The following is an 8,612-nucleotide window of genomic DNA, read 5'->3' as shown; positions in this document are numbered from 1 at the left end:
CATGATCACTGTAAGGATGGTATTGGGCAGGTGATGGGCAGTACCTGGTTTCCTCCAGACATGATGCTGCCCCCACCATGATCACTGTAGCGATGGTATTGGTCAGGTGATGGTCAGTGCCTGGTCTCCTCCAGACATGATGCTGCCCCCACCATGATCACTGTAGGGAGGGTATTGGGCAGGTGATGGGCAGTGCCTGGTTCTCCTCAGACATGATGCTGTCCCCACCATGGTCACTATAGAGATGGTATTGGGCAGGTGATGGGTAGTGCCTGGTCTCCTCCAGACATGATGCTGACCCCACCATGATCACTGTAGGGATGGTTTTGGGCAGGTGATGGGCAGTGCCCGGTTTCCTCCAGACATGATGCTGCCCCCACCATTATCACTGTAGGGATGGTATTGGGCCGGTGATTGGCAGTGCCTGGTTTCCTCCAGACATGATGCTGCCCCCACCATGATCACTGTAGGGATAGTATTGGGCAGGTGATGGGCAGTGCCTGGTTTCCCCCAGACATGATGCTGCCCCCACCATGATCACTGTAGGGATGGTATTGGGCAGGTGATGGGCAGTACCTGGTTTTCTCTATACATGATGCTGCCCCCACCATGATCACTGTAGGGATGGTATTGGGCAGGTGATGGGCAGTGCCTGGTTTCCTCCAGACATGAAGCTGCCCCCCCCCCATGATCACTGTAGGGATGGTATTGTGCAGGTGATGGGCAGTGCCTGGTTTCCTCCAGACATGATTCTGCCCCCACCATGATCACTGTAGGCATGGTATTGTGCAGGTGATGGGCAGTGTCTGGTTTCCCCCAGACATGATGCTGCCCCCACCATGATCACTGTAGGCATGGTATTGGACAGGGGATGGGCAGTACCTGGTTTCCTCCAGACATGATGCTGCCTCCCACCATGATCACTGTATGGATGGTATTGGGCAGGTGATGGGCAGTACCTGGTTTCCTCCAGACATGATGCTGCCCCCACCATGATCACTGTAGGGATGGTATTGGGCAGGTGATGGGCAGTGCCTGGTTTCCTCCAGACATGATGCTGCCCCCACCCTGATCACTGTAGGGATGGTATTGGGCAGGTGATGGGCAGTACCTGGCTTCCTCCAGACATGATACTGCCCCCACCATGATCACTGTAGGGATGGTATTGGGCAGGTGATGGGCAGTGCCTGGTTTCCCCCAGACATGATGCTGCCCCCACCATGATCACTGTAGGGATGGTATTGGACAGGTGATGGGCAGTACCTGGTTTCCTCCAGACATGATGCTGCCCCCACCATGATCACTGTATGGATGGTATTGGGCAGGTGATGGGCAGTACCTGGTTTCCTCCAGGCATGATGCTGCCCCCACCATGATCACTGTAGGGATGGTATTGGGCAGGTGATGGGCAGTGCCTGGTTTCCTCCAGACATGATGCTGTCCCCACCATGATCACTGTAGGGATGGTATTGGGCAGGTGATGGGCAGTGCCTGGTTTCCTCCAGACATGAAGCTGCCCCCACCATGATCACTGTAGGGATGGTATTGGGCAGGTGATGGGAAGTGCCTGGTTTCCTCCAGACATGATGCTGCCCCCACCATGATCACTGTAGGGATGGTATTGGGCAGGTGATGGGCAGTGCCTGGTTTCCTCCAGACATGATGCTGCCCCCATCATGATCACTGTAGGGATGGTATTGGGCAGGTGATGGGCAGTGCCTGGTTTCCTCCAGACATGATGCTGCCCCCACCATGATCACTGTAGGGATGGTATTGGGCATGTGATGGGCAGTACCTGATTTCCTGTAGACGTGAAGCTGCCCCCACCATGATCACTGTAGGGATGGTATTGGGCATGTGATGGGCAGTGTCTGGTTTCCTCCAGACATGATGCTGCCCCCACCATGATCACTGTAGGGATGGTATTGGGCAGGTGATGGACAGTGCCTGGTTTCCTCCAGACATGATGCTGCCCCCATCATGATCACTGTAGGGATGGTATTGGGCAGGTGATGGGCAGTGCCTGGTTTCCTCCAGACATGATGCTGCCCCCACCATGATCACTGTAGGGATGGAATTGGGCAGGTGAAGGGCAGGGCCTGGTTTCCTCCAGACATGATGCTGCCCCCACCATGATCACTGTAGGGATGGTATTGGGCAGGTGATGGGCAGTGCCTGGTTTCCTCCAGACATGATGCTGCCCCCACCATGATCACTGTAGGGATGGTATTGGGCAGGGGATGGGCAGTGCCTGGTTTCCCCCAGACATGATGCTGCCCCCACCATGATCAATGTAGGGATGATATTGGGCAAGTGATGGGCAGTGCCTGGTTTCCCCCAGACATGATGCTGCCCCCATCATGATCACTATAGGGATGGTATTGGGCAGGTGATGGGCAGTACCTGGTTTCCTGTAGACATGAAGCTGTCCCCACCATGATCACTGTAGGGATGGTATTGGGCAGGTGATGGGCAGTGCCTGGTTTCCTCCAGACATGATGCTGTCCCCACCATGATCACTGTAGGGATGGTATTGGGCAGGTGATGGGAAGTGCCTGGTTTCCCCCAGACATGATGCTGCCCCCACCATGATCACTGTAGGGATGGTATTGAGCAGGTGATGGGCAGTGCCTGGTTTCCTCCAGAAATGATGCTGCCCCCATCATGATCACTGTAGGGATGGTATTGGGCAGGTGATGGGCAGTGCCTGGTTTCCTCCAGACATGATGCTGCCCCCACCCTGATCACTGTAGGGATGGTATTGGGCAGGTGAGGGCAGTGCCTGGTTTCCCCCCAGACATGATGCTGCCCCCACCATGATCACTGTAGGGATGGTATTGGGCAAGTGATGGGCAGTGCCTGGTTTCCCCCAGACATGATGCTGCCCCCACCATGATCACTGTAGGGATGGTATTGGGCAGGTTATGGGCAGTACCTGGTTTCCTCCAGACATGATGCTGCCCCCACCATGATCACTGTAGGGATGGTATTGGGCAGGTGATGGGCAGTACCTGGTTTCCTCCAGACATGATGATGCCCCCACCATGATCACTGTAGTGATGGTATTGGGCAGGGGATGGGCAGTGCCTGGTTTCCTCCAGACATGATGCTGCCCCCACCCTGATCACTGTAGGGATGGTATTGGGCAGGTGATGGGCAGTGCCTGGTTTCCTCCCAGACATGATGCTGCCCCCACCATGATCACTGTAGGGATGGTATTGGGCAGGTGATGGGCAGTACCTGGTTTCCTGTAGACATGAAGCTGTCCCCACCATGATCACTGTAGGGATGGTATTGGGCATGTGATGGGCAGTACCTGGTTTCCTGTAGACATGAAGCTGCCCCCACCATGATCACTGTAGGGATGGTATTGGGCATGTGATGGGCAGTGTCTGGTTTCCTCCAGACATGATGCTGCCCCCACCATGATCACTGTAGGGATGGTATTGGGCAGGTGATGGGCAGTGCCTGGTTTCCTCAAGACATGATGCTGCCCCCATCATGATCTCTGTAGGGATGGTATTGGGCAGGTGATGGGCAGTGCCTGGTTTCCTCCAGACATGATGCTGCCCCCACCATGATCACTGTAGGGATGGTATTGGACAGGTGATGGGCAGTACCTGGTTTCCTCCAGACATGATGCTGCCCCCACCATGATCACTGTATGGATGGTATTGGGCAGGTGATGGGCAGTACCTGGTTTCCTCCAGACATGATGCTGCCCCCACCATGATCACTGTAGGGATGGTATTGGGCAGGTGATGGGCAGTACCTGGTTTCCTCCAGACATGATGCTGCCCCCACCATGATCACTGTAGGGATGGTCTTGGGCATGTGATGGGCAGTGACTGGTTTCCTCCAGACATGATGCTGTCCCCACCATGATCACTGTAGGAATGGTATTGGGCAGGTGATGGGCAGTATCTGGTTCACCCCAGACATGATGCTGCCCCCACCATGATCACTGTAAGGATGGTATTGGGCAGGTGATGGGCAGTACCTGGTTTCCTCCAGACATGATGCTGCCCCCACCATGATCACTGTAGCGATGGTATTGGTCAGGTGATGGTCAGTGCCTGGTCTCCTCCAGACATGATGCTGCCCCCACCATGATCACTGTAGGGAGGGTATTGGGCAGGTGATGGGCAGTGCCTGGTTCTCCTCAGACATGATGCTGTCCCCACCATGGTCACTATAGAGATGGTATTGGGCAGGTGATGGGTAGTGCCTGGTCTCCTCCAGACATGATGCTGACCCCACCATGATCACTGTAGGGATGGTTTTGGGCAGGTGATGGGCAGTGCCCGGTTTCCTCCAGACATGATGCTGCCCCCACCATTATCACTGTAGGGATGGTATTGGGCCGGTGATTGGCAGTGCCTGGTTTCCTCCAGACATGATGCTGCCCCCACCATGATCACTGTAGGGATAGTATTGGGCAGGTGATGGGCAGTGCCTGGTTTCCCCCAGACATGATGCTGCCCCCACCATGATCACTGTAGGGATGGTATTGGGCAGGTGATGGGCAGTACCTGGTTTCCTCTATACATGATGCTGCCCCCACCATGATCACTGTAGGGATGGTATTGGGCAGGTGATGGGCAGTGCCTGGTTTCCTCCAGACATGAAGCTGCCCCCCCCCATGATCACTGTAGGGATGGTATTGTGCAGGTGATGGGCAGTGCCTGGTTTCCTCCAGACATGATTCTGCCCCCACCATGATCACTGTAGGCATGGTATTGGACAGGGGATGGGCAGTACCTGGTTTTCTCCAGACATGATGCTGCCCCCACCATGATCACTGTATGGATGGTATTGGGCAGGTGATGGGCAGTACCTGGTTTACTCCAGACATGATGCTGCCCCCACCATGATCACTGTAGGGATGGTATTGGGCAGGTGATGGGCAGTGCCTGGTTTCCCCCAGACATGATGCTGCCCCCACCATGATCACTGTAGGGATGGTATTGGGCATGTGATGGGCAGTACCTGGTTTCCTCCAGACATGAAGCTGCCCCCACCATGATCACTGTAGGGATGGTATTGGGCATGTGATGGGCAGTGTCTGGTTTCCCCCAGACATGATGCTGCCCCCACCATGATCACTGTAGGGATGGTATTGGGCATGTGATGGGCAGTACCTGGTTTCCTCCAGACATGAAGCTGCCCCCACCATGATCACTGTAGGGATGGTATTGGGCATGTGATGGGCAGTGTCTGGTTTCCCCCAGACATGATGCTGCCCCCACCATGATCACTGTAGGCATGGTATTGGACAGGGGATGGGCAGTACCTGGTTTCCTCCAGACATGATGCTGCCTCCCACCATGATCACTGTATGGATGGTATTGGGCAGGTGATGGGCAGTACCTGGTTTCCTCCAGACATGATGCTGCCCCCACCATGATCACTGTAGGGATGGTATTGGGCAGGTGATGGGCAGTACCTGGCTTCCTCCAGACATGATACTGCCCCCACCATGATCACTGTAGGGATGGTATTGGGCAGGTGATGGGCAGTGCCTGGTTTCCCCCAGACATGATGCTGCCCCCACCATGATCACTGTAGGGATGGTATTGGACAGGTGATGGGCAGTACCTGGTTTCCTCCAGACATGATGCTGCCCCCACCATGATCACTGTATGGATGGTATTGGGCAGGTGATGGGCAGTACCTGGTTTCCTCCAGGCATGATGCTGCCCCCACCATGATCACTGTAGGGATGGTATTGGGCAGGTGATGGGCAGTGCCTGGTTTCCTCCAGACATGATGCTGTCCCCACCATGATCACTGTAGGGATGGTATTGGGCAGGTGATGGGCAGTGCCTGGTTTCCTCCAGACATGAAGCTGCCCCCACCATGATCACTGTAGGGATGGTATTGGGCAGGTGATGGGAAGTGCCTGGTTTCCTCCAGACATGATGCTGCCCCCACCATGATCACTGTAGGGATGGTATTGGGCAGGTGATGGGCAGTGCCTGGTTTCCTCCAGACATGATGCTGCCCCCACCATGATCACTGTAGGGATGGTATTGGGCATGTGATGGGCAGTACCTGATTTCCTGTAGACGTGAAGCTGCCCCCACCATGATCACTGTAGGGATGGTATTGGGCATGTGATGGGCAGTGTCTGGTTTCCTCCAGACATGATGCTGCCCCCACCATGATCACTGTAGGGATGGTATTGGGCAGGTGATGGACAGTGCCTGGTTTCCTCCAGACATGATGCTGCCCCCATCATGATCACTGTAGGGATGGTATTGGGCAGGTGATGGGCAGTGCCTGGTTTCCTCCAGACATGATGCTGCCCCCACCATGATCACTGTAGGGATGGAATTGGGCAGGTGAAGGGCAGGGCCTGGTTTCCTCCAGACATGATGCTGCCCCCACCATGATCACTGTAGGGATGGTATTGGACAGGTGATGGGCAGTGCCTGGTTTCCTTCAGACATGATGCTGCCCCCACCATGATCACTGTAGGGATGGTATTGGGCAGGTGATGGGAAGTGCCTGGTTTCCCCCAGACATGATGCTGCCCCCACCATGATCACTGTAGGGATGGTATTGAGCAGGTGATGGGCAGTGCCTGGTTTCCTCCAGACATGATGCTGTCCCCACCATGATCACTGTAGGGATGGTATTGGGCAGGTGATGGGAAGTGCCTGGTTTCCCCCAGACATGATGCTGCCCCCACCATGATCACTGTAGGGATGGTATTGAGCAGGTGATGGGCAGTGCCTGGTTTCCTCCAGACATGATGCTGCCCCCATCATGATCACTGTAGGGATGGTATTGGGCAGGTGATGGGCAGTGCCTGGTTTCCTCCAGACATGATGCTGCCCCCACCCTGATCACTGTAGGGATGGTATTGGGCAGGTGAGGGCAGTGCCTGGTTTCCCCCCAGACATGATGCTGCCCCCACCATGATCACTGTAGGGATGGTATTGGGCAGGTGATGGGCAGTGCCTGGTTTCCCCCAGACATGATGCTGCCCCCACCATGATCACTGTAGGGATGGTATTGGGCAGGTTATGGGCAGTACCTGGTTTCCTCCAGACATGATGCTGCCCCCACCATGATCACTGTAGGGATGGTATTGGGCAGGTGATGGGCAGTACCTGGTTTCCTCCAGACATGATGATGCCCCCACCATGATCACTGTAGTGATGGTATTGGGCAGGGGATGGGCAGTGCCTGGTTTCCTCCAGACATGATGCTGCCCCCACCCTGATCACTGTAGGGATGGTATTGGGCAGGTGATGGGCAGTGCCTGGTTTCCTCCCAGACATGATTCTGCCCCCACCATGATCACTGTAGGGATGGTATTGGGCAGGTGATGGGCAGTACCTGGTTTCCTGTGGACATGAAGCTGTCCCCACCATGATCACTGTAGGGATGGTATTGGGCATGTGATGGGCAGTACCTGGTTTCCTGTAGACATGAAGCTGCCCCCACCATGATCACTGTAGGGATGGTATTGGGCATGTGATGGGCAGTGTCTGGTTTCCTCCAGACATGATGCTGCCCCCACCATGATCACTGTAGGGATGGTATTGGGCAGGTGATGGGCAGTGCCTGGTTTCCTCCAGACATGATGCTGCCCCCATCATGATCTCTGTAGGGATGGTATTGGGCAGGTGATGGGCAGTGCCTGGTTTCCTCCAGACATGATGCTGCCCCCATCATGATCTCTGTAGGGATGGTATTGGGCAGGTGATGGGCAGTGCCTGGTTTCCTCCAGACATGATGCTGCCCCCACCATGATCACTGTAGGGATGGAATTGGGCAGGTGAAGGGCAGGGCCTGGTTTCCTCCAGACATGATGCTGCCCCCACCATGATCACTGTAGGGATGGTATTGGGCAGGTGATGGGCAGTGCCTGGTTTCCTCCAGACATGATGCTGCCCCCACCATGATCACTGTAGGGATGGTATTGGGCAGGGGATGGGCAGTGCCTGGTTTCCCCCAGACATGATGCTGCCCCCACCATGATCACTGTAGTGATAGTATTGGTCAGGTGATGGGCAGTGCCTGGTTTCCCCCAGACATGATGCTGCCCCCACCATGATCACTGTAGGGATGGTATTGGGCAGGTGATGGGCAGTGCCTGGTTTCCCCCAGACATGATGCTGCCCCCATCATGATCACTGTAGGGATGGTATTGGGCAGGTGATGGGCAGTACCTGGTTTACTGTAGACATGAAGCTGTCCCCACCATGATCACTGTAGGGATGGTATTGGGCAGGTGATGGGCAGTACCTGGTTTCCTCCAGACATGATGCTGCCCCCACCATGATCACTGTAGGGATGGTATTGGGCAGGTGATGGGCAGTGCCTGGTTTCCTCCAGACATGATGCTGCCCCCACCCTGATCACTGTAGGGATGGTATTGGGCAGGTGAGGGCAGTGCCTGGTTTCCCCCCAGACATGATGCTGCCCCCACCATGATCACTGTAGGGATGGTATTGGGCAGGTGATGGGCAGTGCCTGGTTTCCCCCAGACATGATGCTGCCCCCACCATGATCACTGTAGGGATGGTATTGGGCAGGTGATGGGCAGTGCCTGGTTTCCCCCAGACATGATGCTGCCCCCACCATGATCACTGTAGGGA

The sequence above is a fragment of the Hyla sarda genome, chromosome 6 (genome assembly GCF_029499605.1).
Source record: "Hyla sarda isolate aHylSar1 chromosome 6, aHylSar1.hap1, whole genome shotgun sequence".
Lineage (NCBI taxonomy): Eukaryota > Metazoa > Chordata > Amphibia > Anura > Hylidae > Hyla > Hyla sarda.
The sequence above is the reverse complement of the archived record's forward strand: the minus strand, read 5'-3'. Positions refer to the sequence as shown.